The following is an 11,104-nucleotide window of genomic DNA, read 5'->3' as shown; positions in this document are numbered from 1 at the left end:
GAAAAATAAATATAGACGGCAATATACCGATGGAAGGTATAGTAACATTTACTATGTTCCCTGTGTATACCTTAACCTCATTTCTGGCTAGCCTTTTAGGCCATAGTAGCTCTTACATTGATTCGTAACAGAATGCAATCGAGCGGGTATCTTTGTGATTAACTCACAATACCCAAGAATTAGTGATTAACATGTTTAACCATAATTCCCAAGAACTATATCTTTGACCAGCCTTCTATACATCAATAAATCGTATGACATTCATACATATGAGCTGGATATTCCAGTCTTCATTCTTTTTGCCTTTATACTTCTAACAGTTTAACTTTCAGTATTTCTCCTACTCTCAGAAGAAGCACTCAACCTAAGAGTGGCGTTAGCCCCGGACTTCCTAGGCGTGAAAGTTTCACTAACACCCTTCGGACATTTCCTTTCTCTTTAAGTTGTTGTTTTATTCACCTTTCATCATATGACAAATGTTCTTTTGGATCCCTTTCCCAACAGTCAAATGCATAGTAAACACTTTTACTAATACTTGCAAACAAACATTGCTTTGTTTGTATCTAAAAATAATTTTTAGTTCCATGAATATCATATAACTATCCCAACTTTCAAAGTTTGGGTTTCATGGAAGCAAACATATTCCACTTGACCGTAACAGAATTCTAGCTTTTGGATCGAAGGACGAGAGTCACATGATCCATAGCATTAGCGGGAGGATATGGAAAGCATGCGATAGGACATAGTCCTTCTCGGCACTTTTGAGGACAATCCTCACATTACGTTACCAACCGTAAAGTTTTAACCAGACATTTAACAGCTATTCAATTTAATCAGGGAAGGTGGAAACGTGAGACATTATTCTACAACTATTATGCATATAACACTTAGACAGTGTCCATAATTAATTGCACTGAGAATTTAAACAAGTTAATTCTACAGCGCGCTCCCACTCAAATCAATATCTCTCATAATTGATTGTGAGTGATTCAAGATCCGTATTTCAATTGTTTGCCATTGGTGTAACACCACTGATGACGAAATCTCAACCGGTAAGCCAACTTGCCAATCGCATCTCTATGTGACTCTTGTTCATCTTTCGATGCGAGTGTTCCGAGCTCATGATAGTCTGCCTGAACGTCAAGTCAACCAAGTGATCTCGCTGCAAGGTCTCAACTCACCCGCCTCACACATCCCTAATCGTTCGTACCCGTGTGACACGGCGCACACTGAAAAGTTAGGTGTCGTGACGGTGCTACACTTGGGAGAACACTAACTACTTGATATTTTAGTGAGAGATCGCCCTAATAAAAAGCGACTACCGCCCAATCAAGAAGGGTGCATCATAAGGGATAAACATCTCAGGCAATTCATAATAGCATGATATGGTATAGCCCTTTCTGAAAGAGAAGTCTTTCATTTCTTCGTATTTGGCATTCGCGTCGGTGTTCACCTTCGTGAAGATTGCCACCCCCTTGTCGATGCACCAAATAATATTGCTATCTCTATAGCTAATAAAATAAGTGCATTACTTAAGGTTGACACGCAGGTCACTAAAGTGACAATCATATGGCTCCAGCCACCATGCCGAATCATGACACGCAGGTCATGTTAATCAATTTACATCATATAGTCATCTCATACATAATCAAATTGAATATGAGCATTGCTATACCACATCACATGCACATGCAAACCCTCCTGCAAAACCAAGTTAGATGTTTCTAATCGGTTCATGCAAATTTGTTTTTCGTGGCTTCTAAGGTTTCGACTTAAACCGTAGCTACCAACGTTTTATCATCAAGTATGATTATTAAAGTTGCTAGATTAACATCTCGGGGTGTATGAAACACGAGATAATTAAACCTCGAGCCCCATACTAAACTTCGTCATACGCATGACCCCCGTGCAGATCATATCTGCAATGCCCTTTCATCTGCGAATTTCATCTTTCTTTTGACTACGGCAGAACCCAAAGAACTGATAGCACTTCCATGATCAATCAGGATCACGGATTGCCAGAACTTTGTCAAATTCCACCATGCTGTCTCGAGATTGAGCAAACACAAATTCTAAGGAAGCAACAAGAACGTCGGGTAATAGATTTCATCTGTCACCCGCATAAATAATTTTTAGCAAGAGATCTCATCTACTCCAAAATTATATTATGCAATACCCATACATCTCCATGTATTCTACATCGTAACCTGCATCTACGAGCACGGCTCTTGATGCCACTGTAGGGTAATGCAGCAGAAAACAAAAATTTTCCGACCTACGCACCAGCCCAGGACCACTATGGAGACTGCATACATGGTTTGATCTTTTTTGTTACCGACTCGTAGCGCAGCGGGAAGTAGAGTCAATGATAAACGGCAGTGCAGATCCCCACAGCTAGGATTTACAACCTCCCAACCGCGAGGATGTATACCCTCATCTGCTCCTCAGACAGCCCTCCGGGAGGCGGTCAAACAGCCCCCCGGACGGTGTCGCGGACAGCCCTCCGGGAGGACCTTCGAAACTCGAACGGTCACTCGGACAACCCTTTGGGAGGACCTTCAAAACTCGGACGGTCACACGGACAGCCCTTCGGGAGGCACTCACGAACTAAGACTGAAACTACAATCTCTCTACAAAGTTGCACACATACGGTGTCATCTATCCGGCAGGGCTTCGCCGTCCAGAACTAGTTCCTGCCGGAACCCAAACAGCCTTTCGGCTCTACGAAACTATTTCACTGGGAGGGAGAGAAGAAGCCAGATCATTGCATGGCACTTGTATGAGAGCAAAGGGATGTGAGTGGAGAGCACCCCTCCACCTCTATTTATAGGAAAAGCCCATGGGACAAATACCCAAAAAACCCATCACATGGATCCTTCATAAGGGTAAAATGGGAAGGCAAGTGGAGCTTGTAGGACCTTGAGAAGAGGTGTCTAGAGGGGGGTGATTAGACACTAAGTATCAAAGGTGCAGTTTTTAACTTCTTTAAGTTTAAGTGGAGTTTAGGCACAAGTTTAACATTCACAACATATAGCAAGCAAGCATGCAAAGAGTATATGAGCAGCGGAAAGTAAAGCATGCAACTTGCAAGAATGTAAAGGGAAGGGTTTTGGAGGATTCAAACGCAATTGGAGACACGTATGTTTTTGGCGTGGTTCCGATAGGTGGTGCTATCGTACATCCACGTTGGTGGAGACTTCAACCCACGAAGGGTAACGGTTGCGCGAGTCCACGGAGGGCTCCACCCACGAAGGGTCCACGAAGAAGCAACCTTGTCTATCCCACCATGTCCGTCGCCCACGAAGGACTTGCCTCACTAGCGGTAGATCTTCACGAAGTAGGCGATCTCCTTGCCCTTACAAACTCCTTGGTTCAACTCCACAATCTTGTCAGAGGCTCCCAAGTGACACCTAGCCAATCTAGGAGACACCACTCTCCAAGAAGTAACAAATGGTGCATTGATGATGAACTCCTTGCTCTTGTGCTTCACTCAACTCTCTCTCATAGGATTTGGATCTGGTGGAAAGAAGATTTGAGTGGAAAGCAACTTGGGGAAGGCTAGAGATCAAGATTCATATGGTAGGAATGGAATATCTTGGCCTCAACACATGAGTAGGTAGTTCTCTCTTAGAAAATGTATGCTGGAAGTGTAGGTTCAGTCTGATGGCTCTCTCCACGAATGAAGAGGAGGTGGAGGGGTATATATAGCCTCCACACAAAATCTAAATGTTACACACAATTTACCAAACTCGGTGGGACCGATTCAACAGACTCGGTCGGACCGGTTTAGTAAACCTAGTGACCGTTAGGATTTTCGGTGGGATCGAAATGCAACTCGGTAGGACCGATATGGTTAGGGTCAGGGCATAACGTAATCTTGGTGAGACCGATTACACAAACTCAGTGAGACCGATTTTGGTAATAAGCTTTCCAGAGAGTTGGTCAGGCAAACTCGGTTGGACCAATTACACAAACTCGGTAGGACCGATTTTGGTAATGAGTTAACCAGGAAGTTTGCATTATAATCTCGTTAGTACCGATTGCTCAAACTCGGTGAGAGCGATTTTGGTAATGGACATACACAAAGAGATTACAATCCCATCTCGGTGAGACCGAGATCCCTATCGGTGAGACCGATTTGCCTAGGGTTTGTGGCAGTGGCTATGACATTTGAACTCAGTGGCGCCGGATAGAAAGAGTCGGTGTGACCGATTTTGACTTTGGGTTTAGGTCATATGAGGATGTGAGAAAGTAGTTGAGGGTTTTGGAGCATGTCACTAAGCACTGTGGAGCAAGAAACTCATTAAGCAGCACCTCATCCCTTCTTGATAGTATTGGCTTTTCCTATAGACTCAATGTGATCTTGGATCACTAAAATGTAAAATGAAGAGTCTTGAGCTTGAAGCTTGAGCCAATCCTTTGTCCTTAGCATCTTAAAAGAGTTCCCACATCCTTTAGTCCATGCCACTCCATTGTTGAACTTATCTGAAACATACTAGATAAAAGTGTTAGTTCAAGAAGATATATATTGACATTAATTACCAAAACCACCTAGGGAGCACTTGTGCTTTCAATCTCCCCCTTTTTGGTAATTGATGACAATATAAATCAAAGCTTTAGATAAAGATATAAAGAATAGCAAGCAAAGCTTTGGAAGGACATGTAACAGGCATAGGCTCCCCCTACATGTATGCAATCATGTGAATATGGAATATAGAGGCATGTGAGAGCATAACCATGATAGAGTAGGCAATGTGTTACATGTATCTTGGCCATATGCATCAGAGCAAAGAATATTAAAGAAAATACCTTCATGCTCATGAGTCCTTCTTGCAAACAGTATGTACATCAGCAAGAATTCCTCATACACATGATTGTGATGCATATACTTACCTTGTAGTCTTGAGTCGGTTTAGGGTGGAATGAACCTGCGTAAACAAGGTTAGATAGCACAGATACATCTACTAGCCAGAGCAAACAGAAGAAACCACAAGAATACCAAGACTGGGATGACATGTAGAGAGTGAGTACTAAGTACCACATTGGATAAGACATGTCCCCAAGAGTAAAGTTATGCAATTAATTTAAATGATTTCTTTCCCTTAGATGTCTTGCTCCCCCTGAATCTAGCATGGGATACTGGGAGAAGATAGGGAACAGAAAATCAGAGCTGAAAGATATAAATGAACAGAGCTAATGCAAGCTAATGCAAATAAGCACATATGAACATGTCTTTCCCCTCAGTAAGACATGTGGTATCTCTCCTCTTGAACACCAAGCATCTGGGATCCTTGAGAAATACTTTTATACTTGAGTATTCTCTCCCCCTGGAGATCTCTTTTCCCCCTGAGGAGGTGATATACTCTTTCTCTGATGTGATCTCTCTAAATGATAAGCTTTGATGTGATCTCTCTCTCCCCCTTTGACATCAATTTCCAAGAAGGGTTTGATCCTTGAGTCACAGCACAAAGCATTAATAAAAATGTGATGCTTGTAGAGGACAAGATTCATTGAGTGGAGCTGGATCAGAAGAAACACAGAATAAGTGGCAAACTGTTTTTCCTGTTGTGAAATCGGTGGCACCGAGTGGTATGCTTCGGTTGTACTGAAAGGATTCGGTTGGACCGAAAACAACAAATCGGTGAAACCGAGTTCATCGCAGAGAAAATACTTGTCACCTCAGCACACTAGACTAGTAAGATCTCACAAAGATTTGCAAGGAATTTACTAAAGGATACGCAATGAATTGGATGCAGAAAATGCAGAGCAAATAGAAAGAAATCTATATGAAGTTTTTTTTTGAAAGGGGAAACAAGTATGCATGAGACAAATGCAAAAACACAGAAAAGAACACAAGAGAACTTCATCTAGAGATGGTCGGCGACAAAGTCACCTATGTTAGAGTATATTGACTTAGGAGTCAAGTGAGATCACTTGATCATAGGTCATACTCATCGTTTAAGCTCAAAATGGGGTTGCCATTTTTCGTTTAAGCATCTTGATGTATTCACATCTTGTCGAGTTACTTTAGCTCATGACTTGGAGTATAGCTTCTCTAAGATGGAATAACATACCTTGGTTGGTGGTGTTGAACATGTAGTTGAACTTGTGTGAGTTGCTAAAGGTTGATGTAGCTCATCAAGAATTGGAATCACCACTTGGAATTTGAGTCCATCTATCTACATGGGTTAGTTCTTGCAAGGAAGAGCACTTGTGTATCCAAAAATGACAATCATGAAGCTCATCATAGAATTTGTCAAAGGATATGTTTGAATGGTTTCGTGCTTCCTTGTCTTCAACCACCATGGTGTAGAGACTTGGTGATGTAGAGATTGCTCAAGGTATGAGTAGGTTACAATCTCATGGAATTTGATTCAACCAAGTACCTACATGGGTTAGATAACATGCAAGATATAAATATATCCAAGACATAAGATTTTCATCATAAGAGAAATATCAAGGATTAGTCATAAGCTCATGTCTTGCATGTATCCAATGGAGTTTCTACTCCAAGTTTGAAGCATCAATGATGTTCAATTATCCTCTTAACCTGCAAAACACTTTCTCATCAAGAGGTTTAGTGAATATATCCGCTAATTGCTTTTCGGTGCGAACATGCTTAAGATTAATGTCACCCTTAGCAACATGATCTCGAATGAAATGATGGCGAACTTCAATATGCTTAGTTCAAGAATGTTGTACGGGATTATGACCAATTTTGATAGCACTTTCATTGTCACAAAGCAATGGAACATGTATGACATATATCCCATAATCTTTAAGAGTTTGGGTCATCCAAAGTAATTGAGCACAACATGAACCAGCGGCAATGTATTCCGCTTCGGCGGTGGATAAGGATACCGAGTTTTGTTTCTTGGAGGACCAAGACACAAGAGATCTACCAAGAAATTGACAAGTACCCAAAGTGGACTTTCTATCAACCTTGTCTCCGGCATAGTCTGAGTCGGAGTAGCCAACAAGATCGAAAGAGGCCCTCTTGGGATACCAAATGCCAAAATTTGGTGTATGGATTAAGTATCTCACTATCCTTTTCACGGCCTTAAGATGACATTCTTTAGGAGCAGCTTGATATCGTGCAGACATGCACACACTTAGCATGATATGGGGACGTGAAGCACATAGATATAACAATGAACCAATCATAGAGCGATAAACCTTTTGATCAACCGGTTCACTATCTTTGGTCAAGTCAAGATGTCCACTAGTAGGCATGGGTGTAGACATACCTTTGCATTCTTGCATATTGAACTTCTTGAATAAGTCCTTGGTGTACTTCATTTTAGAAACAAAAGTACCTTCCTTAGTTTGCTTGATTTGCAACCCAAGAAAGAATTTGAGTTCACTCATCATAGACATCTCAAACTTCTCCGACATTAGCTTCCCAAACTTTTCACTAAAATGAGGGTTAGTTGAACCAAATATAAAATCATCAACATAGATTTGGCATACAAATAATTCTCCATTAACCCTTTTAGTAAAATGTGTGGAATCAATTTTCCCAATTTCAAAGCCTTTTTCAATGAGGAACTTGGTCAAGAATTTATACCACGCTCTAGGAGCTTGTTTAAGACCATAAAGGGCTTTGTGAAGTTTGTAAACATGATTTGGTTTCTTAGGATTGACAAAGCCGGGAGGTTGCTTAACATAAACTTCCTCCTCTATTTCACCATTTAGAAAAGCACTTTTAATGTCCATTTGGTACAAGGTGATATCATGATGATTATCATAGGCAAGTAAGATGCGAATGGACTCAAGTCTAGCAACGGGAGCGTAAGTCTCACCATAGTCCATACCTTCGACTTGTGTGTAGCCTTGGGTGACGAGACGTGCTTTGTTGCGAACTACTTGTCCATCTTCATCTTGCTTGTTGCGAAACACCCATTTGGTACCGATGATGTTGTGGTTGTTGTCGGGCTTCTCAACCAATGTCCAAACTTGGTTCCTCTCAAAGTTGTGTAGCTCTTCATGCATAGCATTTTATCCAATCCGGATCTTCCAATGCTTCTTCAACCTTCATAGGTTCAATGCTAGAGATGAAATAATAGTTTTCACAAAAGTTAGCTAAACAAGTTTTAGAGCGAGTGATTCTCCCGGTTTGAATATCATTGTAGATTTGCTCGACGGGATGGTCTTTAGCAATTCTTGCTCGAACTCGTGAAAGCTTTTGCTTGGTTCTTGGTTGAACTTCTTCTTCATCTTGTTCTTCTTCTTGGCCTTCTTCATTGTTGGCGTTGTTGTTCTCTTGTCGTGGTGGAGAAGGAGGTTGTTGACGTTCATCTTGATGCACTTCCTCGTTTTCTTCATCTTGGTGTGTCCCACTTGTGGATGCTTCCATATCAACTCTTGGTTCACCTTGTCGTGAAGTAGAAGCTTCCACTTGGATGGATGAGGTACTCTCCTTCACCTCCGTTGGACGGACCTTGCCAATAGACAAGTCTTGGATTGCTTCCGAAGGATCTTTGTCTCCTACATCAATTGGCAATTGCTCTACTTGCGAGCCGTGATACGTCTCCGTCGTATCTACTTTTCCAAACACTTTTGCCCTTGTTTTGGACTCTAACTTGTGTGATTTGAATAGAACTAACCCGGACTGACGCTGTTTTTAGCAGAACTGCCATGGTGTTGTTTTTGTGCAGAAAATAAAAATTCTCGGAATGTCCTGAAACTCCACGGAACACCTTAGAAAAAATAAAGAAAAATCCTTGCAAAAGATGAAGACCAGGGGCCCCACACCCTGCTCACGAGGGTGGGGGGCGCGCCCCCCTCCTGGGCGCGCCCCCATACCTCGTGGGCCCCCTGGTGGCCCTCCGATGCCAACTCCAACTCCATATATTGGCTTTCAGGGAGAAAAAAATCAGAGAGAAGAAATCATCGCGTTTTACGATACGGAGCCGCCGCCAAGCCCTAATCTCTCTCGGGAGGGCTGATCTGGAGTCCGTTCGGGGCTCCGGAGAGGGGGATTCGTCGCCATCGTCATCATCAACCATCCTCCATCACCAATTTCATGATGCTCACCGCCGTGCGTGAGTAATTGCATCGTAGGCTTGCTGGGTGGTGATGGGTTGGATGAGATTTATCATGTAATCGAGTTAGTTTTGTTAGGGTTTGATCCCTAGTATCCACTATGTTCTGAGATTGATGTTGCTATGACTTTGCTATGCTTAATGCTTGTCACTCAGGCCCGAGTGCCATGATTTCAGATCTGAACCTATTATGTTTTCATGAATATATGTTTGTTCTAGATCCTATCTTGCAAGTCTATAGTCACCTACTATGTGTTATGATACGGCAACCCCGAAGTGACAATAATCGGGACCACTCCCGGTGATGACCATAGTTTGAGGAGTTCATGTATTCACTATGTGCTAATGCTTTGTTCCGGTTCTCTATTAAAAGGAGGCCTTAATATCCCTTAGTTTCCAGTAGGACCCCGCTGCCACGGGAGGGTAGGACAAAAGATGTCATGCAAGTTCTTTTCCATAAGCACGTATGACTATATACGGAATACATGCCTACATTACATTGATGAATTGGAGCTAGTTCTGTGTCACCCTATGTTATGACTGCTACATGATGAACCACATCCGGCATAATTATCCATCGTTGATCCGGTGCCTACGAGTTTTCCATATACTGGTTCTCGTTTATTTACTTTTCCGTTGCTACTGTTACAATCACTACAAAATACCCAAAAACATTACTTTTATTGTCTTTACTTTTGTTATAGTTACCACTACTATCATATTACTTTGCTACTAAACAACTTGTTGCAGATACTAAGTTCCAGGTGTGGTTGAATTGACAACTCAACTTCTAATACTTGAGAATATTCTTTGGCTCCCCTTGCGTCGAATCAATAAATTTGGGTTGAATACTCTACCCTCGAAAGCTGTTGCGATCCCCTATACTTGTGGGTTATCAAGACTAATTTCTGGCGCCGTTGCCAGGGAGCATAGCTCTATTCTTTGAGTCACTTGGGATTTTATCTGCTGGACACTATGAAGAACTTGAAAGATGATCGAACTACTATTTTGCCCTCAACTACGAGGGGAGGTAAGGGATTGCCATCTAGCCTTGCACTAGATTCTCCTTCTGTTATGAGTAAGTTTGCGACACCTAATCCTACTACTGCTATTAATTCTGATATGTCGCATGTTATTGATGATGCCACTTCTGCTATGCATGATACTTATGATGAAACTACTTCTATGCTTGATACTACTGTGCCACTTGGTGAATTACTTCATGAGCAAATTGCTAGGTCTAGAGAAAGAGAAATTATTGAACCCGAACACGATGATGTTAGTGATGATGAACCTATGCCTGCTATTCCTGAGGGTTATCTTTTTGATGCAGAATCTTCTGCAGCTCTTTTCACTTGCCATGATAGATATGAACTTAAGAGGTTGTTAGTTAAATGGAGTAAAGAATCTCTTAGAGATATAATGAGACCCGACCCTGCTTTTGCTACTTCACCTATCTGTGTTCCTCATCAGGACTATTATGATTTTTCTGTTGATCCAGATATAATTACTTTGGTTGAGTCTGATCCTTTTTATGGCTATGAATCTGAAACTGTTGTGGCACATCTTACTAAGTTAAATGATATAGCTGCCCTGTTTACAAATAATGAGAGATCGCGCTACCTTTATTTACTTAAGATATTTCCGTTCTCATTAAAGGGTGATGCTAAGATATGGTATAACTCTCTTGATCCTGGTTGTGTGCAAAGTCCCCAGGATATGATTTATTACTTCTCTGCTAAATATTTCCCCACTCATAAGAAACAAGCTGCTTTGAGGGAAATATACAATTTTGTGCAAATTGAAGAAGAGAGTCTCCCACAAGCTTGGGGGAGGCTTCTCAAGTTACTTAATGCTTTGCCTGATCATCCTCTTAAGAAACCTGAAATATTTGATATCTTTTATAATGGACTAACTGATGCTTCCAGAGATTACCTGGATAGTTGTGCTGGTTCTCTTTTCAGGGAAAGAACACCGGATGACGCTGAAATTCTTTTGAATAATATGTTGGTAAATGAAAATAATTGGGCACCTCCCGAGCTACCTCCTGAACTAGTTCC

Source organism: Triticum dicoccoides, chromosome 1B (genome assembly GCF_002162155.2).
Source record: "Triticum dicoccoides isolate Atlit2015 ecotype Zavitan chromosome 1B, WEW_v2.0, whole genome shotgun sequence".
NCBI classification, from domain to species: Eukaryota; Viridiplantae; Streptophyta; class Magnoliopsida; order Poales; family Poaceae; genus Triticum; species Triticum dicoccoides.
The sequence above is the reverse complement of the archived record's forward strand: the minus strand, read 5'-3'. Positions refer to the sequence as shown.